Source organism: Molossus molossus, unplaced genomic scaffold (assembly GCF_014108415.1).
Source record: "Molossus molossus isolate mMolMol1 unplaced genomic scaffold, mMolMol1.p scaffold_m16_p_12, whole genome shotgun sequence".
Lineage (NCBI taxonomy): Eukaryota > Metazoa > Chordata > Mammalia > Chiroptera > Molossidae > Molossus > Molossus molossus.
Genome location: NW_023425347.1, coordinates 41,448,432 through 41,471,159, shown reverse-complemented (window position 1 = coordinate 41,471,159; position 22,728 = coordinate 41,448,432). Strand labels below are relative to the sequence as shown.

At 38.6% G+C, this 22,728-nt stretch overlaps 1 long non-coding RNA gene across 1 annotated transcript in view; it reads left to right on the top strand.

The window, feature by feature from the left end:
• Positions 1-22,728, top strand: part of LOC118627087 — a 247,161-nt gene that overhangs the window by 151,410 nt on the left and 73,023 nt on the right. The gene's annotated exons all lie outside the window — the stretch shown is intronic.

Sequence of the window (22,728 nt, the reverse complement as noted above, 5' to 3'; positions counted from 1 at the left end):
CTCTAAAAGCGAATTAAATGACTGATACGATGATTTTAACTTGTTACTTTTAACTGAAGTCATTAACATCTAGAGTTACTCATACATTTATAAAGAGGAGAGTGGTTTCTGTCTGACTTTGGACTTGGAAATCGGAAAGGTTTGTTTCAAATCCTGACGGCAGCTTTGCTCGTGTGTAGCCCTCAGCAAGTAATTGAACCTTTCACAGTTTCCTCTTTGGTACCATATGGGCATAAATCATATTTTATTTTGAGGATATTTTTAAGGTCAAAATGAGATAAGACCTGTAGCACACTGTGGGGCTGGGACATAGGAGGAATGCTGTAGACGGTAGTTGACACCATTACTGGCGTACCTTGGTAAACGTATTACCAAATAGCTGGGTATTTTTCCTATAGTTCCTGGACAGCTCTGATATGATTCTTTTTATTTCAGACCATCCCAAATGTATCCCTGGTATTAAACATATCAATTCAAAGAGATTTTATACTTTCTTATAAATACTTTAACATTATTCAGTATTAGGTATACTTTGCCCATTTTTCATTCCAGAAACCTTCAAATGAAAAACATATTAAAATACTCCATGGGCTTTGAATGTAGCATATCTGTTATCAGCCTCTATAGCCACTAGATGTCAATACAATGTTTATCTAAAAGGTTTAAGAAAGACTCATTAGTATCCTATTTAATGATTAAATAATGTATTCCCTTTGCAAGGTATTTTAATAGTAAAGGGTTTCAAAGCATTTTACTGTAATATTTATGGAATTCACGCCACTAACAACTGAAATGCTTCACCTCCTCCAGGTGTAAACAGCTGTTAAGTAGAAACCAGAGCTTTAAGCCTGAATTAAATTAAAGTTGCTTAGAAAATGTATATAGACAGAATATAATTGTGCTAATTGGATTATTTGCTGGTGCTTGACTTGCAGAAACATGAGATCTTTATAACTGCATGGGGCCTACATCTTATATTTTACTTTGAAGGTAGCATCTTACCTTTTCATATTGACAACAGTAATTCTGACAATTTCTAAAATTATTTCCTTCAGGATATTGGCCATTTTATTAGTGTTTGGTGAAAGATAATTTAAATTTCTGTCAAAATGCAGCTTTAGAAGATTTGAGTATTTACTCTCCAATCTTTAACCCTTAAATTACAGTCATAATCTTTTCCTGAACACACTAGCTAATTTTTGAACCCTCTACTCATATAAAGAAATATAACTTAGATCACCTCTCCTTTGACATTAGGTTCTTGTGATTTACATGTAAAATAGAAAGAAAAGGACCTCAGAACAAACAAATAAAAATCAAAGAAAAGAACCATATCTGTCTTTATCTGAGGAAGTTATTAGATATATTTTTTTTCCAATATCGGTTTCATATGCTTTTTTCTCTGAATATGTGTCAAATAGCCTATTTGCTCATTTCAACTGAAAAAAAAGTAACAAGGGAACTTGGAAAATCCACTAACCTAAAAGGAATATTTAGTTTAAATATCACTTATTATGTGCCCTAGTGTAGTAGTATCCTATATTTCTAGCCCTCAACCCTAAACAAATAGCACTGTAATAACATTTTATGACAGGAAATGAAATTTTAGTTCTGTATTAGAACGTTTCTTCTAGTCTTTGCCCACCTTGCTGCATCCACACTTCAAGAAGCCAGTGTTTTCAATAAGATTATAATTTAGCGTATTAAATATTTTAGGAAGAAAGAGTAAAAGTAAGGAAAGGAGAAAGAAGAAACTAAGGGTAAGAGGATCTGTTTGAGGACCTAGTCATTAATTTTCCAACCATTTCATGGAAATTGTTTCCACTCTCAGGCTCCCATGTCTGTCATGTGAGCAGGATGGATTGATAAACGCAGATCAGACGTGGGGAGCGAGGAGGAGAAGGAGATGACCACAGTGGAGGGAGGGTAGGAATGTCAGAAGAGATAGTACGATAGGCAAGAAAGACATGTAGGTTTAGAATGTTGACTTGCCAAGTGTTTCAGTTGAGATTCAAAAGATGAGAATAAAAAGTAACTATTACCCCATGTCAGAGGGAAGACTAGTCCTGAGAAGTCCAACATAGTAGGTACTGGACACAAGAGCCTTTTGAGCACCTGGATTGGGCTACTTGAACCGAGAGGCACTGTGTTAAATAATAAACACCAGCTTTCAAAGACATGGTATGAAAAAACACATGAAATATTTTTATAATGGTTATGTTTAAAAGGATAAATTTTGGATTGACTTTAATAAATAAAGTGATTTTTAAAATTAATTCTACTTTTTTGTTTGACTTTTTAAATGTGGCTACCGGAAGACTTTCAATGACATATGTGGCTTGCATTGCATTCCTATTGGACAGGCCTGTGCTGCAGAGGTCATCAGCCTTGATGACAGACAACAAAAGTGGTTCCGTGACTCTCAGGCTGTCACCCATCCCCAGCTTCATTCTGTAAGACTGATGAGGGGGTGGAATGCTTTCTGACGGACAAATACCGGCTCTGGAGAGCAGTACTGTGACAACTTCCTGCTGCTGGGCAAGAGATGTGCCTCCTGCCCACTTCCAACCTGGCAAAGAGGAACTTCTAAGGAGAACCATTTGTTCAGATCGAGATGTAGGTTCCAAGGGATGCCTGGCACTTCATGCCACATAGACATCTGTAGGGTTTCAGAAAGTCGTAGGCAATCCCTTCCCCTGGTGCCTGGAACTGCGTTGGTGAGAGAGCTCTTAGAAAAGCTTGACCTGGGCTTCTCGCCGTTGTAGGGAGTCAGAAGCAGGAGTTAGTGAAGGCCGGGAAAGGAGAGCAAGGAGCTAGAGAAACCCTTCCCTTCTTCCTATTGGAGGAGCCCAGCGTGGGTAGGCTGCAGCTGGGGAAGAGAAAGGACCTTTGATTGGATGTGAAATGAGCATTTTCACTTGGCGAGAACTAGACTTTTTAGTAACTGAAAGTGATACTTCTAGTACATAAAAAAGACCAGAAAAACCTATGGAATATGCCTGAGTCAGGGACAGGCAAAGATCTATTTTATTTCTTGTCTGTCTCCCCATTGGAATTTGAGCTCCAGAAAGGCAGGGTTGTTTTATCTGTCTTATTTTACTTGCATATTCTAATGGGCCTAAAAGAGTACTTGGCACATAGTAGGTGTCCAATACATATTGGTTGAATAGATGAATAAATGAATCTGATATGATATGACTGAAGGTAGTAGTTGGAGGGAAAACACTTCCTTTTGTGCCTCTGGAGTCTAGCATGTTCAATAAACTCGACACTTGTGTTAGGAAAAGCAATGCCTATGACATTTAATGGGCATAAAGTGGCTAGTAGATAAAAGGAAAGATTTTAGCAAATGCAGTCTATTTTAGGAATTATAGAGTATAGCCAAATCACTGCATGATTCTACACGATCTAGAACTTCTTTAATGTTTCCTTGACAATAGTCTCACATTTCAGCTTGTGGTGCTTAAAATATTTCCAGTGTTTTAGAGTTATTGAACCTCTTCCAGTCAGTAGAGTCCTTAGTGAAATTGCTTCCATCATTCATGGCCAGTTACCTTTGTTTTGTTGGGGGGTTTTTTGTTTGTTTCTTTTATCCTCACTCAAGGATATTTTTGCATTCATCTTCAGATAGAGTGGGAAGGAGAGAGGGGGAAGAGAGAGAGAGAAACATCGATGTGAGAGAGACACATCAACTGGCTGCCACCCACACAACCCCAACCTGGGACCAGGGACAAACTGCAACCAAGGTATGTGCCCTTAGTGAGAACTGAACCCAGGTCTCTCTGGTCTGCGGGCCAACTCTCTAACCGCTGAGCCAAACCGGCCAGGGCTACCTTTGTTTTTTTAAATTACTGGTCATTTTGTTTGGGATTGGGTTTTCAGTATGATGAAAACTTCACATCATTATTTTATGCAAATTCAAGTAACAGTGAGAAAGATTAGAAATTTGCAAAGATAGATGCTGCCACCTAAACAGGGTCTAACTTTTTCTAACAAAATACATTGGTAGGTGCTATGTGATAACTGCAGTGAGGATCAGTCAGCGTGATTCAGCCTTTAGCCTTCTACAGCTTTCGGGTCCTGTTCCCTTCGTTTTGAGGCTCGCTGACATCAGTTTTGTACTTCATAGTCAGTAAGAATATGATAAAATGTTAAACTTCTAGTTTAAGAAAGCCTGTGCCTGGATATTTTTGAAAAATATACTCATGTGCATAAAAATACACTCATGGCATATTCATGATCATTGTATTTTAAAGTAGAAGATGATGATTATTTTATCTGGGTATGTGAACTTAGCTAAAAAGATGTGAGCACAATCAGCCCATCCCTCCAAAGTAAGTTAACCATCATAGTTTCTATTTCTTTTGTCCATGTACCAACACCTCTTCCTCTTTCTTCACTGCCTGATATCTTTGTTCAAAGGTAACAACTAGCATTTCAGCCATATAGATGAGATTTTTTTATCAGAAGATTTTTTAAAGCCTTTATGCATATTTTAGAATATTTTATGAAAGGGAATTGGGAAACCTTATTTTTATATTTCTTAAAATAAAAATTGGGGCAATTTTAGGCTAACTTTCATTATTTGATGGGTGGTAGAAAAAGAATGTGAAAAACCTTTAATAATTTTGGAAATAATTTTCTTTTTCGTAAGGAAAAAAAAACAACAATGGATTTGAAGGAGTATTCTACGCGAGGAGACGGGAAGAGAAGTCAAACAACAAACAAAGAAGGCAAAGGGGATATAGATTGGGACAAGTAAATCAAACGGAAAAGAAACAGTGCAGAGATATCAAATCGTTGCCAATTCAAGTGTCAACTTGGGTTAATAGTTACTTTCCTGGAGTAGGTTATTTAGAAAAAATGTAAGGCTATTCCAATCTGTGTAGAAAAGAGTGTCATAATCACAGTGCAGGAATGGGGACTAGGGTCTCAAAAGCCAATTATTTCTATTTCTATTCTAGCAGGTAACGTTCTCTGCCACAGCGAGAAAGCCAGTGAATGTTCCAAGCAGCCAGGGTCACCATCAATGTCAGAGAATCTTAGCTATGTCAACATTGAGGACTAGTTCTGAAGTTTTTTTACTGAGAAGAAAACTCTTCACTCTAGGCATTTAAATTTAAAATAAATACGTGGTTTGGAAAAGAAAACATAAACCGAAAAGAGAGGAACGAAAAGGAGAATAAGATTGGCTATTTCACACTAGTTCACATCATCGGGGTCTCCGTTATTATACCTTAAATTGCCGGGAGAACGTGAACACGTGATTGATGGGCCACTCTAAGTAACATTACAGGAATTAGGAAGGGTGCAAATCCTAATTTGAGGTAACTGTTCTTCCAGTGCTCAAAAAGAAGAGAACAAGAATGGGTTGAATTTACCTTGGAGACAATGAGCTTCCTCCATTCCCAAGTGCAAACCTCCACCTAGGTGCCCTCTCCCCAGGCTGAGGTCCTTCCCCCTCTTACTAGACAGATTTACTGAAGGAACGGGACGCCTAGTTACCTTCATTTTCCTTCTCCCATTCACCTCTCAGCTCCTTACAGTGGATTCCATTTCCTTCTGCTGGAATCTCACAGTTCTTACCCCAGAAACTGCCAACTGACCCATGTGTGGTGCATCATTGCACATGTTTTATTGCACCTTCTTTCAGAGGTCACTGTGTTGTTTTAATGCACGTGACCCCGTGTTCTTTCTGTAGTTATCCTACCTCTTTCTCATCTGGCCCCTCCTACTCTGAATGGATGTATCCTCGTAGATCCTGTCCTCAGCTTTTTTATTCCAAGTGTCTGCCCTGGAAATGTTACTGGCAACCACAAATCAATAGTGTACTTGTAGATCACTGAGGCCTGAGTCTGTCTGCCTAGTCCAGGCTTCCTAAACGACAGACGGCCTCGCGTTCCAGCTGCGCTGTAGAAATATTTATCGTTGTCTTACACCTTCCTCAGTTCAACTTGCCCAAAATAACAGTTATCGTCTCTGTTCACAGGCCCACTTTTCCTTCTGTTCTCCAGATTGGTTGACCATTGCTAGTGACTTATTCTTGAACCAGTACTTTGTACCCACCGTGCACTTGGCTATGGGTTACACGTGTCATATGTAACACTCTAAGATGATTATGTTGCCCATTTTACAGATGAGGACATGGAGGCACTACATAAGTTAAATAACTTGCCCAAAAGAACACTAGGTTAATAATTTGTGAAGCCTGGATTCCTATGACACCTGACTGTGCTGAGAGACAGTAACATTTTTACGTCAGCCTGAAGGAAACATGTATAGGCCGACGCGGGTTTATTCTGTTTCTACAGAGGGCAGAACTGGAACAGTGAATAGAAATTAGGTGAATATGGATTTCAGTTCATTTCTCAAGGAACTTCTTAAAAAGTGAGGTGATGGAGTAAATAATCAAGTTTCCTGGAAACGTAATGGCTGCAGACTCAGGACCGTTACAGAAAAGTTTTTTGCACGGAGAAAAAACTTAGACTACATGAGCTCCTAAATTCCACAACAGAATAGCATTTGCTGGCACTGCCTCATCTGGATAATCGATCCAGTCATCTGCTTACGAATCACATAAACACTAAACAGATGCACACGAACATTTAATAAATATACTGCATATTGGATGATCAGTGTACTATGTATTAAATGGTCTAAAGTCATGAAAACATCCATCATCTAAAGTTATCATTTTAAATAAGAAAGCAGTGTTGTTGGTTTTCATTTTAGTGGTTCATCTGCTTTAGGTCATTGTCATGGTCTCTGTTTTGAAAAGCAGCTTCTATGGCTGCTGCATATATTTCTAAATGACCGTCATTCTATCCTGTAGTTCTGGCTGTGGCATCATCTTGTGTGGTTGCACTAGAATGAGGAGTGGCAAGTGTGAACAGAATGGATCTGACACTGTTGCAAAACTGAAGAGAACGTTTTTTGTATTTGTGTGTGTGATTTTTGCCGTTTCCCCGTAGGTATAGTACATCTGTGTTTTATGCCCCTTGGGTTTCCATTTGTTGTTTTCATGTTTTTAACATAGATTTTAGCCTGATTTTTGTTGCGGTGGTTTAATCCCCACTTTCAGAAGGGTCTGTGCTCCACATTGTGCATCATGTGATAATTATTCCTCAGGAGAACTGGTAAATAAGTGTAAAGGGCAAAAGGAGTCATAGCCAACTAAACCCAGAATGGGGAAAATTTGAAAGGTGAGGCACCAAAGAGACACCTGAGGAGGATTCTGTGGAAGCCACCGACAGGTGCCTACCGTGAGACTCTGTTCATCCACTTTAGTTCGCACCTCGTCACTTTGAGCTCGGTGTCGCCCAGCTAGCTAGAGCAAGACAACACCTCTGGCTTGACTGGGGCTCCATTCCATTCCCTTGGATCTCGCAGAGACACGTGGTGCTTTCTGAAGGTACAGCTGGTGCTGGCACTTCCACTGTGAATTTAAATCTCTGTTTGGAAAAAGGTGATGAGAACAGCTTGCCTCAAGTCCCTGGTGTTCAAGCCTTAAGCAATTCCCAGCAAATCCATTCAAGGCTCCTTCTTGTTTGATCCGCTGCAGTCTGTAGTCTTATTACTAATCGCAGCATCCAGGTTCTCCTTAGTGATGGGCACCCCAAGGAAGTCTCTACACGAGCATCACTGTTTCTCTGTGGTTCAAAGTTTGTGTGGATTGTTTTTAGCAGTTTTCATGGTGCTTGCTTATCAGTGCAAGATAGGTGAAAAATACCACCATCTGCATGCATTTATTTGAGGTTTCTTTCTTGTTTCAATGGGACAAACTGGGATACTTACTGGATGCATTTCATTTTACTGCAGCTCTTCACCAACACAGGGACTGATATCCGAGACTGCACAGTGAGCTACATGTGAGGCATCATGTGTTCTGTCTTTCTGTATAGTTTTTGTTTGTCAGTATTTAACTCATTTCTTTATAAATTATTTTTATATGTATTGTGCTTGACAGTTATTATATTAATAACATTTTATTTATTTTATGATTAATTTGTATATCTCTGCTTTCGTCCCCAAGCTAAGACTTGTTGATTAAAACATTTGCATTTTTGTTGATTCTTTTAACCCCTTTATCTACTCTCTACGCATCAGATACATAAGATTTGGAAATAAGGAATTTAATAGCTCATTAAAATTACTTTATTTTTATATAATATTCTAAGCACTCTACCAGCTGTCTTCATTTGGTTGCTCAACGTCAAGATCACTCTTTTACAATTATCATTTTAAATCATTGTAATATCTTAAATCACATGTGAAGTGTTTTCTGGACAGTATCTGATTTGGTTCTCATACAATTCAAATTTTATAGGGGAGGAAACTGATATTCAGACAAGTTTAGTCATGGGCTGGGATCACCAAGCCGATGACAGAGTTGGCAGGTCCCAGGCCTCGTCCCTGTGACACAGCACCAGGCTGGAAACTCGCTCACGCTCTGGACTGAAGAGCCTGCCTCCAGCTGCAGTGTCACCTGGGGAACAGCCAGCAAGGGCTCTCCGACACCTTGGGCATTTGTAAGGGCCTCAGATGTTATCAACCATGTTACTGAGCCCTAGTAATTGAACTTCTCAGTGCCTCGTTTTATGATTTGTAAACTACTCAGAATCATAAAAAACTCCCATGACTGTTGTGAGGACTAGATAATAGCAAGTATTTAGCAGTAAATATTAGTTACCTTCATTTCTCTTTTATACAAAAAAATATACAGGTGGCTAATCCAGTATTACCAGACGAAACTGAAATAGTTTCAGTTGGTCAGCTAAGAACTATATGACATTTATCTTCACAACTGTCCTGAAGCAGAGGAATAGTTCAAAGAGGTTTGATTTCAAGAACCTATAGTATAGACCAGATGAGAAATATTTTTTAAATAGCAGAAAAGTATAGGTACATATATTGGGAAATAGAAGTACACCTTTTTAAAATTTTTACTTGATTCATAGTAATAATAATAGACTGGGAGTGATAGCCAAATTCATTATTCAACTACGATGTGTTTTTATAAACTTATTTTATCCTCACCGCAAAATTATTTCAGGTGTAGTTTTTATTTAACCTAATTTGCAGATAAGGAAACTGAGGGGCAAAGAGGCGAGGACATCCAGTTTGGGAATTTATGCCAGTCAGCTGCACGGCAGAGCCTATGTCAACCATCACAACATAATACCTTAAAATTAAGTCACTTCTACTTGTGAAAAATAATTTTATCAGCATGTACATTACATTAGAGTAGAGATACCCTGAACTTTTTTATTGCCAGATTAGAACGCGTGCATATTTCAGCATTTGTTATTTCTTTACTTGTTAAAATCAATCATTGTCAATGAAACTACTGATTAAAATTAAAGATACAAATTAAATAAATTTAATTTGGATTTTAGATAACACTAAAAATATTTGTTCATTAAATGTTACCCAGTTATTTCTATCAATGTCTAATGACATTTTTTTTTTTTTTTTTTGGTACGTGCCCCTAACGGGAACTGAACCTGGGACTCTCTGGTCTGCAGGCCGACACTCCAACCGCTGAGCCAAACTGGCCAGGGCTAATGACAATTATTTTAAACATATTAAAAATAACTCCAGCCCTGGCCAGTTTGGCTCAGTGGTTAGAGTGTCGGCCCACGGACCAGAGAGACCTAAGTTTGGTTCCCACTAAGGGCACGTATCTAGGTTGCAGTTTGTCCCCCGCCTGGGTTGAGGTCGTGTGGGTGTCAGCCAGTCGATGTGCCTCCCTCACGTCGATGTTTCTCTCTCTCTCTTCCTTCCTCTCTCCCTCCCACTCTATCTGAAGATAAATGCAAAAAAATAAATAAATAAATAGCCCTGGCTAGTTTGGCTCAGCGGGTAGAGCGTTGGCCTATGGACCAATGGGTTTGATTCTGTTCAAGGGCACGTACCTCGGTTGTGGTTGGTCCCAGCCCTGGTCAGGGTCATTTGGGAGGCAACCAGTCAATGTGTCCCTCTCACACTGGTGTATCTCTCTCTTTTCCTCTCTCTCCCTCCCTTCCACTCTATCTGAAGATAAATGAAAAAATATCCTCAGGTGAGAATTAAAAAATAAATAAAATGAAAACAACTGCAGATAGTAGAAAAGTATTTATGAAAATGATAAAGGAGCTAATTAAGATTCTACACTAGAACACCCAATACACTGTATTAATTGACAATAAAATAATTCCACAAAATTCAAGCTTTGGAAGAAACAATACTTTCCTGTTCAAATTCTCTCAGATGTAAAATCGCGTGGGAAAGATTTCCCCCACTGGGAATATGCATTCCTTCCATGAGGACAGTGGAATAAATGATAAGGATGCAGTAGTCAGCATCACGTCATGCTTTGGTTCTTGGAGCTCGTGCCCACCTCTGGTGGCGCTGCAGGCGGGCCACGGCCGAGCCCAGAAGCCTGTGGGCAGATGGGCAGTTGCCTGGAGCTGGACCAGCTCAGAGCAGCCGGCAGCCTTCCTCCCCCTGATGTGGGGTAGAACCAGGATTTGTTTTGCTCATATGGGTAACCTCATTTTCTTCTCATTTAACTAGTGGGAGTTAATTGAACTACCTGCTGAGAGCTCTGGCACATTGCTAAATAAGGTGAAACGAGGTTACAGTGTTCCCTAACCCACTTCTGGCCCCGTTTGCGGTGTGGGCTGGTTTCCGCAGAGGGTCAGAAAACACTGAAGATGGCAGACTGCAACCAACTGCTTTGTAGCTATACCTATGTGGATTCTTTGTTTTTCTCCTCCTTAACTCCACCCTCCTCATATTTCATCTTCCAATTTCTCCCTCTCCATCTCACCCAGATCCACTTCCCACCTTTGCAAGCCAATTAGCAGCAAATCCGCAGGACCGTCCCCCCCATACCGGCACGTTCCGTTGATGTTCCCGATAGGGCGTGTCCGTAACTTCTGTTTTCTACAGCTCTTTGTCGCCTAACCGACCTCACTAACTCCTGTTCCAGCTGGAAGAAACTATGTCTGTACGAGATTAAATACTGCCTTGAAACATAAACATCCAATTCACCAACTGCTTACAGCATCTTAAAATATCAAACTGTTCAATATTTGAGCACTGCTATGATTGCATTAATCAATTATTTGAACTTTAATAGAAATAGAGACTAGTTATTTCTGACATAAAGAACAGAACATCGCCCTGGCCGGTTTGGCTATGCAGTTAGAGCGTCAGCCTGCGGTCCAGAGAGTCTCAGGTTCGGTTCCCGCTAAGGGCATGTACCTCGGTTGCAGTTTGTCCCCGGCCCCAGTTGTGGTCTTGTAGGTGGCAGCCACTCGATGTGTCTCTCTCACATTGATGTTTCTCTCTCTTCCTCCTCTCTCCTTCCCACTCTATCTGAAGATAAATGCAAAAATGTCCCCGGGTGAGAATTAAAAACAAAAAAAAAGAACAAAATATAGATTTGTGACCTTCCCCCTCGAAAAAGGATTGAATAAAGTATTGTGTTTCAGCCTTGTTTTGTCTTAGAAAAGTGCTAATGGAGGATTATTTTTCTTATCTCCACAAAAATGTATATTATTCTTTTACTACCCAAGTAATGCATTAGAAAAAGTTATTAGTTAAAAAATATATGCAACCACTATCTTTTTTTTTTTTTTTTTGGTTCTGAACTCATACATATAAGTCAAATGACTGGAGTCAAAATGCCTAACTTAGCCTTAGCCATATATTCAACTTGCCGTAAATTTCCACTTCACATCCTAAGAGTTTACTGTGTGTTTTACCTTTCCTTTTGACTTTGTTTTCATCACTATCAGTGCTTTATGCTGGTAGGATAATAGTGAGTGTGAAACTGTTAAACTACCTCACAGCATGGGCACATCTTTGCTTCATATTTATGAACACAGCAGACATTAGCTGGGGTTCTGTTTGTAGATGTGACATAAATCATCCCTTCTTACAGATGATCATTTTAAGCCTAAAAGCTGCATTATACACATTCTTACATTTATTTAAATTTGCCCGTGTCTCCACCTCGATTCCTCCTGTTCTCACCAATACATTTATGTATGAATTTACCCAAGTTTCGGGGGTTATTTTTCATATTTGGGTCATCTTCAAACTTACTACAGAAAAGTGACTACCGTGTGGCACCGTGAAGGGGAGCAAACTGCCATCCTTAGGACCTGGACTCACCCATGAAACCACTCCCCATCAGGCTCTTCATAAACCTGAATGCACACCTATATGACTGTCACAGGGTTGTTCTAAAACCATGTCTGCCTTACGTAGCCTCTGATGGGACCCTCTTCAGACCTGTGAGTCCAAGTTATGAGTGATAAATGCCTTTTATATTGCTTCTTACTTAACCCACTTTTAAAAAGATTCATGGTTATTATATCCTAACAAGATAAGATAGATGAATCAGTCAAGAACATGAAGTTGCAAGTTGAAAGCTCCAGTATCTTTTTGCATTTAGAAGCACAGAAGTGTTTTTGACAAATAACAGAATATTAGAATATTCCTGGGGTACATTTTAAAGGGGGGGCAGAAGAGTGTGTATATGAGCCAAACATCAGATCAACTATTATTTCTATTTCAGGGTAATTCATTCTTTCAGTGATGACACTACATAAAACCAAAAACTGCATAGGAATCCGTATTCTTTTCAGAAGCAAACAAAAGAAACCTACTTAGCCTACTTAACAATATGTAAACAGAATCAAGAATCCAGGCATGATGAGGTCTTACCCACATTTCCACATATACTGTCAGTCACAGAATGATTAGAGGATAAAAATAGAAGAGATGTTGAACAGGTTATTTTTTTAATGTGACTTGATGTTTTAGTTTAAACAAGGTGTTTTCAAGCATATTTCCTTTCATACAACTTTTAAAATGGAAATGGAAGACACATGTTTAACAATTATAAGATAAGCTCCTTTGAAACTCCCTCGAATAAGGCTGAACATTCTCTAAATCATGGTGTTTCTGATTTCCAAAAGATCAAATCAAATCCCCCAAAGAAAGCAATTGTGATGAAGCTAATTAAGACAAGTCTGTGGCTATATTTGATCATTTTTAAAGGCTATACATTTCTGAGGGGTGTATGTTTTCATATTTTCAATTGTGTACGTCTTCAGTATGAAAGGGCCAGCTGCCCTGACCAGATGTGTGTGTACCTGCTAGAGATGACTTCCGCACACATACAGTAGAGAAGGAAAGCCCCTGTTGATCTGGTTTTTATAAATCCAAACTTCAGAACAAAATTCAGAGATTGATTGATCAAAATCACACAAGTAAATTAAAAAAAAATCTATATTTTCTTATTATAGCTAACTATTTAAAGACTCCATTCTTAAGTCTTACTCTCCTTTCCAGTTGAAAAGTTTGACTGGACTACAGAGGAACAAAACAACTTTCCCATGTCAACAGATCACTTTCGTTGGACTCCAGGTTCCTGAATGAACTTCCACACAGACCCCTGTGGACATCTGAATTCCATAAAGCCACAGGTGTTTAAGGAGCCCTAAAGGCTGGGTCAGATAGCAGACTCGTTCCACGATGACTTTACAAGGATTTCGTACTGTGTAAACAACACTTGCAAGTCTTTCTGTTACTGCTGAGTAAAACCAGTAGCAGGGACAGCCACCTTCAGTTTCCTTCCTTAAAACAGGATGTGGCTCACTTTTACTTTCAGTTATGAGCTCTGTATAGGAGGTCACCATGTGCACAATGCAGGTAGCATTTTAGTTCTTTGCTTCATGAACAGGACACATGGGTACAAAGCATCACCTCTTAAAAGGAAATAATACCCACATGGGAAGGAGAAATGTATTGCTGCATGATTTTTTAAATCTTTCCATGCATTGTGCTAAGAAAACAATTTTGAAATGCCCAAATATCATTTATTTTTTTCCTGTTAAATACTAGAAGTTTTGCATATCTCAGATACTTTTCCCATAAGGAAATTTTGAGTGTTTTGTACAAGAAAATGATGGATTCTATTCATATGGTATCTGAAAACTCAAGTCTTATTTTTTATTTTTTTGCTTCTTTTTCAAATTGATTTGAGGGGGGGACAGCGATTTGTGGTTCCATTTATTTATGCATTCATTGGGTGATTCTTGTATGTGCCCTAACGGAGGACTGAACCCACAACCTTGATATATCAGGACGATGTTCTAACCAATTGAGCTAATGAGCCAGTGCTGTTTTGCTTCTTTTTTGTTTTGTTTTGTTTTAGTAATTAAGCCAGAAACCAAAATCAGAGGGCAAATTGAGAAGAAAAACTAAAAACTTCACAGGATGATAAATATGCAGTAAGCCTTGAATGCTATGACACACTGTACATTCAAGTCTCTCAATAGAATATTATTAGTTCAGCCTAGATGGGAAATTGACTCTAACGAGGAAAACCAAGAAATTGAAAGAGGGAAAAAAAATATGCTTGAAGAGTGAAAATAAAAAAAAAAATCAGAAACTGGAGGAAAACATCAAAATCACGAAGAGATTTTCAAGATCAGAAGATTTCAGAGGGAAAATGTAAAGGACTATAAGAGGAGTTTGCCTGCAAAGACCTAATTAACGCAAATAAAAAGCCAGGAGTCTCTATATTGTCCTGTTTAAAGATTTCAAATAATTTTAGGAATATCTTTAGGATAAAAGTTTTCTGTCACATATTCAAATGGTATACTTTGAAGCACATTTGATAATGAAGCAGAATAAAAACATGAAGACCAAAATATTCCTTTATATGGTCTAAATGGCATTTCTGTGCTTTGGCTTACATGCACTATTTCATTTTAACAGATTTGTGTGTAGGCTGCCTCCAGGGCAGTAAACAGTTCTCCTAGGGAGATCATTTCTTAGCACTGTGGTGGAGTACACTCAGGTATCAACAGGTACCAGAGTCTTGTGACCTTCTGCATCAGGAAGGTTGCCCCTGCCTCCACAAATGTTTGGGAAAGAGAACCAGATCCACTCAAGTAAACATTGATTAGCAGTCCAATCTGACTCACCTATCAATGAATCATGTATAAATGATGAGTCAAGTGAAGGACTGAAGATCAAAGACTATCAGCCCATAAAAGTAAAGACGCCGAGTTAACCTTCACGTGATTAGACACCTACCAAGCTAATGCCTCTGCTCTACGTACAACCCCCTCCTCGTGCTTTATGCATATGTACCATTTCTTTTTTTCTTTTCTTTTTTTTTTTTTTTTTTTTCGGTATGTGCCTTTAGTGGGAACTTAACCCGGGCCTCTCTGGTCCACAGGCCGATGCTCCAACCGCTGAGCCAAACCGGCCGGAGCAGCATGTGCTGTGTCAAGAGTTCTTTGTAAATGCCTTTTGTATATAAACCACTGTGCTAGCTTTCTCATGAAAATGTGGCTACATACTCCCTTTGAACATCTTCATCAGGAGATTGTAAGTTTTGAGAGGAGTTTGGTTTTGGAAACAGATGAGGGTTATTTGGAGCCTTATTTAGCAAACTGGATGAGTAAACAAGACAATCAATGCACGTGTGGTCCAAACCACGTGTGTGCAGCCTTCTCTCTGGCTCTCGCTGCACTGTATTGACATCATGTTTATAAGGCTGATCTTCCCACGCTTCTAGAAGCTCCTCAAGGCAGAAACTAAACTATTGTCATCTCCCTGTTTCAACTCCAAGCATATTCTCCATTGGTGGCAAAAAGCTGTGCTTCACAACTGGTCTCTAGAAGCAATCCAGAGAAGAATTGTAACCCAGCCAACATCTTTGTGATCAGTGTTACCTATTTGAGACAGAAAAAATGCTCGTTCTGAGATTTTAAAAGCTAAGTCCAATTATTTCCAGATTAATACAGAATATCTACTACAAATTGATAAAACTTCAATTACTTGTTAATGCTAATAGGTAGATGGGAATTATTTAAAATGCATATCAAGTTATGTCATTATTTCTGTTATTCTCCCAGAGTACAAAAGATAGATTGTGAGTTCATCTCTCACGTCCAGAATTACAGAAAATGTCCCCACGACCTTTGTACTATCAGACAGCACGTGGTGTGTGCTTCTCATGCTTTGGGTACGTGACGTAGGAAACCTTCCTCGTGTTTGGCAGATTTCCAAAGGATTGAGTATTTTCATTTCTAAGTCTGGTTTGTGGTTATTCATTTAACAGGGAAAAAGTACCTGCAACAAAACGTACGCCTGTTTCAAAGTGTCTGAGACGAGACATGTAGCAGGAAGTGTCAAAACTACCAGATGAAATAAGGGGCGGGCTCATTGTTGTGTGACTGTAGAGCACAGGAATATGAAAGAGGCCTCATCACACCTGAAGTTTAAGCAATATAAACCCATTTCAAAATATTCTATACAATAAGGGATGGTGATGACGCACGATGGAGCTGAGGTTGTATATTCAGTAACACTGTCAGCTCATATAAGCATTTCAAGGTCACACCCCAGAGCAGTGATTTTCAAACTTTTTCATCTCATGACACTCATAAACTAATTACTAAAATTCTGTGACATGCTGAAAATATATATTTTTGGATGACCTGACAAAAAAAAATAGGTATAATTTTGATTCATTCATACCAGAAGGCTATTGTCACAGTAGCTGTTGTCATTTTTTTTGTTTGACTATACAAGAGAAAAGAGGTCAGTGTCCCTGACTAAATAGTCAGGTATTGCATGTTTTAAAAATTCTTGTGGCAGACCAATTGAAAATCACTGCTTTAGAGTTTGAAAAATAGACAGGCTAAAGAGGAGACATAGAAAAATGTGAGTATATGTCAGTCTAAAACACATTGATCTCACAAATTCTTAGAAACTGCTGGTTTCTTCGCTACACATAGTAATATATTTGTTCAATTCATGGAAATAGTTTAGTATAGAGCATATGCATTCATTATAATCTTTTTTGTTTGTTTCTAATAGGAAATAAAACTGCTGATCTCTAGTGATATCTCTTTTATCTTTTTTAATCTAATATTTTGATTATCTTTACCGAATATGTTTGAACACTCTCACGACTTTGTATATGTGGTTTGAGTTAATAAAAAAGAAGAAAAGCAAGAGGTCAATACATAGGAGAAGACACTTGTACATAAGTATTTTTGTAAAGTGATCAAAGTGAAGGACACTTAAATTCTATTCACTCTTTTAATATCACTTTTCAAATAGATGTGTGTATGTTTCGTAAGTTCGAAATCCAGTTAAACGTGAAGCCCTTGATTCTGATAACAACAGCCTATGGACCAAGACCACATGGGAGTAAGAAATATAATAAAACAGAAATACTAAGATTATTGCTAGAAAAATAGTGGATTGTAAATGAGAGCTACTCGAGCCGAGGCGTGTCACAGTACCAATGTGTTTCTAATCGCTGAAAATCATCACTGTGCGATATTTAAACTTAAACTAAGAATGCTTCATGTCTAAACTTGGAGAAACTGATTTCATGTGAATAAAATTATCCTCAAAATTGGATAGAATATTCCATATTCTGGGTTCCGAAAGACAGTTTAAACAGCCAGGCTTTTAATATTGCCACACAGATACTGTTGCGATGTGCTGATGCAGAGTGTACGACTGATGTTAACGGGAAATTTGCTGACATGAAGACTGATAAATACACTTTCCTGCTGGATGTCTTTCTCATCCAGAAACAGAACAGGAAGTTCATTTGTTTGGGGGATAAAAAAGTATGTGAATAGCATAAAATGACTTGGATTATGATCTCCTCTGACATAAAATATGTTAATGAATATTTTTAAACCCAGAAACAGATATAAAAGTACATGTCAGTGATAGGTTAAAACCTGCAGAAGTGGAATAAAAATATTTTAAAATATATATATATTCCTAGTACTAGTGAGAAATACCCACATCTAAATTTTATACAACTCTGACCATTATAAGAGTCAAAGTTATTCAACTTCAAGGAGATCTGTGAAATAGATTTCAGGAGCAAATAAAAAAGCAAATTCTAATAAAGCACATGCAATAGCATGATAGCCGAGCAGACGCAATATCAAGTTGCCCTGCATGTCTAATTACAAGGCAGTGTATTACAGTAGCCAAAAGCTAAACTCCTAGTGAAAGAATATTTTTCTCTCCATCAAACCAATGGTTGCAATTAATATTTCTTTTTATATATGACTGGCTACCTGCCTATCTTTCATTTCGGGCCCTTGAAATTATATCTCATGAAATATTAAGATACTCTGTGCCCTCCTATTTTTAGTTCTCTTTCTCAAAAGTGTTCTATTTGTATAATACGTCAGAAAAGAGGACGGAGTGGCTGTATGTTTCTTCTCTTTGTTGGGCTATGTGGAAGGAAGGGAGTGGAGGTTATTTTGGGCGCAGGTTTATCTCTAGTCAGCTGAAACACAACAGTGAAGTCATTTCTATTCGAGTCTTGGCTTTGCTGCTGCGTTTGTAGTAAGCCAGAACTATCAGACATCAGGACATGATCAGTAATGGTTGCCAGAGAAAGCACCAGAAGAATTACATTTGTAAGGTCGGATGAAATGGTCATTGGTCATTTACAGCACAAGGCAGCCGCCCCATCGGAAATTTAGGTCAGCAGATGCTACGCACCTGTTCCAAACCCCTGAAATGGTGTGAAGCATGGGGGCAGCTGGATTGCTCTCGGACTGTGGATGTGGAGAAATACGAGAAGTCGTTGGGTGATTAGGACAAGATCAAGGCACTTTCCAAAACAATTTTACATGAATAGCTCCCTTCACTATTAAATGAGCTGAATACCCAGAGTGTTAACAGTCACAAACTTACGTCTCCTTCATGTTTTGACAATGTTCACCGACTTAATGGCACCGAGTTTTGCAAACGCGCTTGCCTAAATGCCAGTTCCGCATATTAAGTTAGCGCTGTCTCGCTCAGTGTCAGCATCGTGCTGGTTTCACTCACTGAAGGCGAAGACGTGCTTCTATCAATCAGCAGCACGCTTAGCAATGTATCCATTCTGTAAACGTAAGCAAGAGATGGTGTCCCATTTTCAAAATGTAGTCTATCCTCATCATTTTAGAAGTGTAATCAGAAGGCTCTGCATCCTTCTTCAGAAGGTGGAATGTTTTGGAAGTGGTTTTTCCCTGGGCAAGATCGAATTCCCATGCTGAAGCCAAACCATAAAGGAATTGTCCATCCTCTGCACTGTGTTTCGCGGGAATAAATAATACAATCACACAAACTTACTGGTGGAGAAGACCTTCACTATCACCTGTGACATTCATTTCATGTCACCATGGAGGCACAGAGAAATTAAGTAACTTTCCTAAGGGAAACCAGCGCTCTGGTGGCAGGCATGGGCTGGCTCCCAGAAGTCTTGATTCCCAGTCCAGCTTGTCAAAAACAGTGAACATCATGCTGGCCAGTTTGGTTCAGTGGCTAGGGCGTCAGACCTTGGACCGAGGGACTGCAGGTTCGATTCCTGGTCAAGGGCACCTACCTGGGTTGCAGTTTCAATCTCTAGCCCTGGTTGGATTCGGGGTCATTTGGGAGGCAACCAATCAATGTGTCTCTCTCACATTGATGTTTCTCTCTCTCTCTCTCTGTCTCGTCACCCTCCCTTCCACTGTATCTAGGGAAAAAAATTAGTGATAAAATATCCTCGGGCAAGGATTAACAACAAAAAGTGAACATCAACTTATCTCTTTCACAAATTCTCTCTCTCTCTCTCTCCCTCTGTCTTTCTCCCTTTTTCTCTAGTACTTCAGTTTTACTTCTTCTTCACCTTGGGAGATTTAGAATAAACAATTATTTTCTTGAAATACTTTTTTAAATACATCAGTTACTTTTTTGGTTTGTTTTTTGCGATGTCTGTGCTCAGCCACTATGCTCAGAACTGACACATTCTCAATAATACGACCTCCATTACCATTTTTTAGTTAATAAAATTAACCTGCCCATATAAACTCCGGATAGGGTTTACACTCGAAACTCACCAGAGAACGACATTTGTGGCCTAGAAAGAGAACTGTTAACTCCTTTTAAGCTTCTGAGTACCTTAGGATGTCAGAGTTAGAGAACCTAAAAACCACAGATCTTATTCAAATGAGTCAGGATCGAGCAGATGGTTGAAGAAGGCACACAAGCAAGAAGGAAATCTCCTGTTCTCCCTTTCTGATTGCGTTGCCCACAGAGGAATAACGATTCAAAGAAAATCAGTAATCATGGCACATGTCATTAGCATATTCCCAATAAGGGAGCTCACATAAAAATTCCCAGAGAAAACCAACGCCTGCTTGAAGATCAATGTGCAGAGAGCGTATTTCCAGCTGCCTACCTTCTCCCCAAATGTGAGCTATTTAAGACTTGTAAAAACTGCGGTTTGTAAATGATATGGGCAAATACTGAGGGTCGTTTAAATTAATAATGATGATGATTATAAGCAAAATAAAGCAAGTATATTTGCAAGTTTGTCGATGATTACAATGCTTTAGGACCTTATGTTTCACATTTCTTAATTAAATTCCATTTGGGCTGCCACAAAGTCCAAAGACTTATTAAAATATTGAATATCCCTTTTCTCCTCACGCCTTTGTAATGTGGGATTAAGCAAGCCACAGGGAGACCCCGCCACTGCTTTATCGCGAATCCACGTGGTAAAATGTGTTTCTCCTCTCTTAACTGATGAGCCGAGATCATTAAGACAACACATCTGCTCTAAAGAAACACTTGCATGAAGCATCTAGTTCAGGTAACTGTGACTTTAACATGCCAATATCAAGAGAACATTCTGGAGGGTGTGCTTTCAGTTGAATGGTAAGCAAGGAGAAAACAGATGCTCACCGAGAGTCGTACATTACACACTGATGAGTCTGTCGTTGGTATACATTTGTCATTGTTTCCTTGCAGTTTCTAGATTTCTAGGGGATGCAATCATCCATTGTTGTTGGTCAAACTGAATGTTTAACCCTCAAATATGAGACTAAAGAATTTCCCCCTTTATAGGAGGAATAGCAGTTACCAAATACGCAAACATTTTTTATCAACAATAAATCTCCCTCGTAAAAAAAATAAGACACAGTATTGGCAGGGTTTCTTGTTAAATAGAGAGGACCTAGGTAATGTCATCATTGATTGGACCAGTAAGAGGCAGATGGCTAAAAAACACAATGGGAAATGTCACAATAGTTTTAATCTTATTATTGAAAGCCAAACTTTCAGTGGCGGTAGACAGATTGCCTTCATTTTTCATCCATAAAACAACCATCTTGAACATTTCATCAAAAAGAACTTTTTCTTACACTGGCATTGCAACCAATAAAACCTTTTATGCATGGCAAGTTGGCAGAAACTATTAATAAAATGTCTGTCAACTGCACATCTCTCTTTTTTTCTTTAGCAAAAAAGGGGGGAAATCATTAATTACAGTTTCTGTCACACACAAAAGACACCGTGATTGTTCTGGCTTCTTCACAGCCTGAATTCACCTAGTGACCACCTCTTCTGTTGAATTTGAAAAGGTATAGGTCCTTCTCCATCCAAACAAAAAGCTTCGGAGGGATCTGAACACATTGCCTGTGTCTGTCTGGGCAACAAATGTGGTATTTTAGGTTGACTCTGAAAGAGGGTTATGAATATGGATAGAATGCAAATCCTTCATCTATCTTAATCAGAATACAAGAATTCAAGCTGCTGAGAAGGAAAAAAAAAAAAAGACCTTCGAATTCCCATACAAGGAAAGAAATTTTATAGTGCTTATTGAATTTAGAAGACAGAGATTTAAAATGAACTTAATGAATCCGTTCATAAGCAGACTTAGTAACTAGTGTAGATCAATTACCCTGAAAGCAAATATAATGAACTTTCAGAGTGGGAAACAACTGTTTAACACAGTTCAAAAAGAAAATGACCCCCCCACACACACTTTGCTTTGTTCTCACCTTTCTACCCAATCATTTTTCCCTCTATTAACTATTTTTAAACCCTCTCCATTCTCCTAAAATGACCTTTCCCCACTCAAGTCTTGCTGTACGTTGTGAATACTTGAAATGAAAGAACACAACTAGACAATTTCTGTTACACATGTGCAGAGAAGAAAGGGGCCAAGAATGAGTTGTGTAAGCTCCTTCTGAATTTGCAACAAAGTTTCAGTAAAAACACTGCATAGAAAGAAAGCCGCCAGTTTTCTTTATTATTTCAATGTATCTGCTCCAAGTAAGTCAACAAAAAGGTCTAGGTAGCTAGCCAGGTTCACCTCATCTGGGTTCCCCATTTCTTTTCAACATTTAATGGATACATTTGCTCCAGGCACTAAGAGTACTGAAATGCCAGCGGTTTCTTTGTTTTTTTTTTTTTTATTTAAAGAAACATTTCAATGTAGTGTACTTCTTAATATGAACACTAACAATGACAGGTCCAGGATGCCATAAGGTTTAAAAATATCCATTATAGTTATTCTTTTATGTTCATTCAAGGATTTCTTTATGCAGGGTGGGAAATTTGAGGGATTAAGTTTAATCTTATGAAACAAAAAGGCTTTATAATAATCTATAAATCTAAGATAAGAATAGTTATAGGTTCATAATCTACAGGTTTACTACAAGTTTATATAGTTTCTAATCTTAGCTCCACTTGTTATTAGCTATGCAACTTCAAGCATGTTGTTTAACATTTCCATGCCTGTTTCCTCATCTAAAAAGGCACTGACTTCATATAAGGATTAAATGATTTGTAGAGTAGAAAGTGCCAAAAGTGCTAGAGAATTGTTAGCCGTTATACTGAGCTGGTCTACTTTCACTTGAT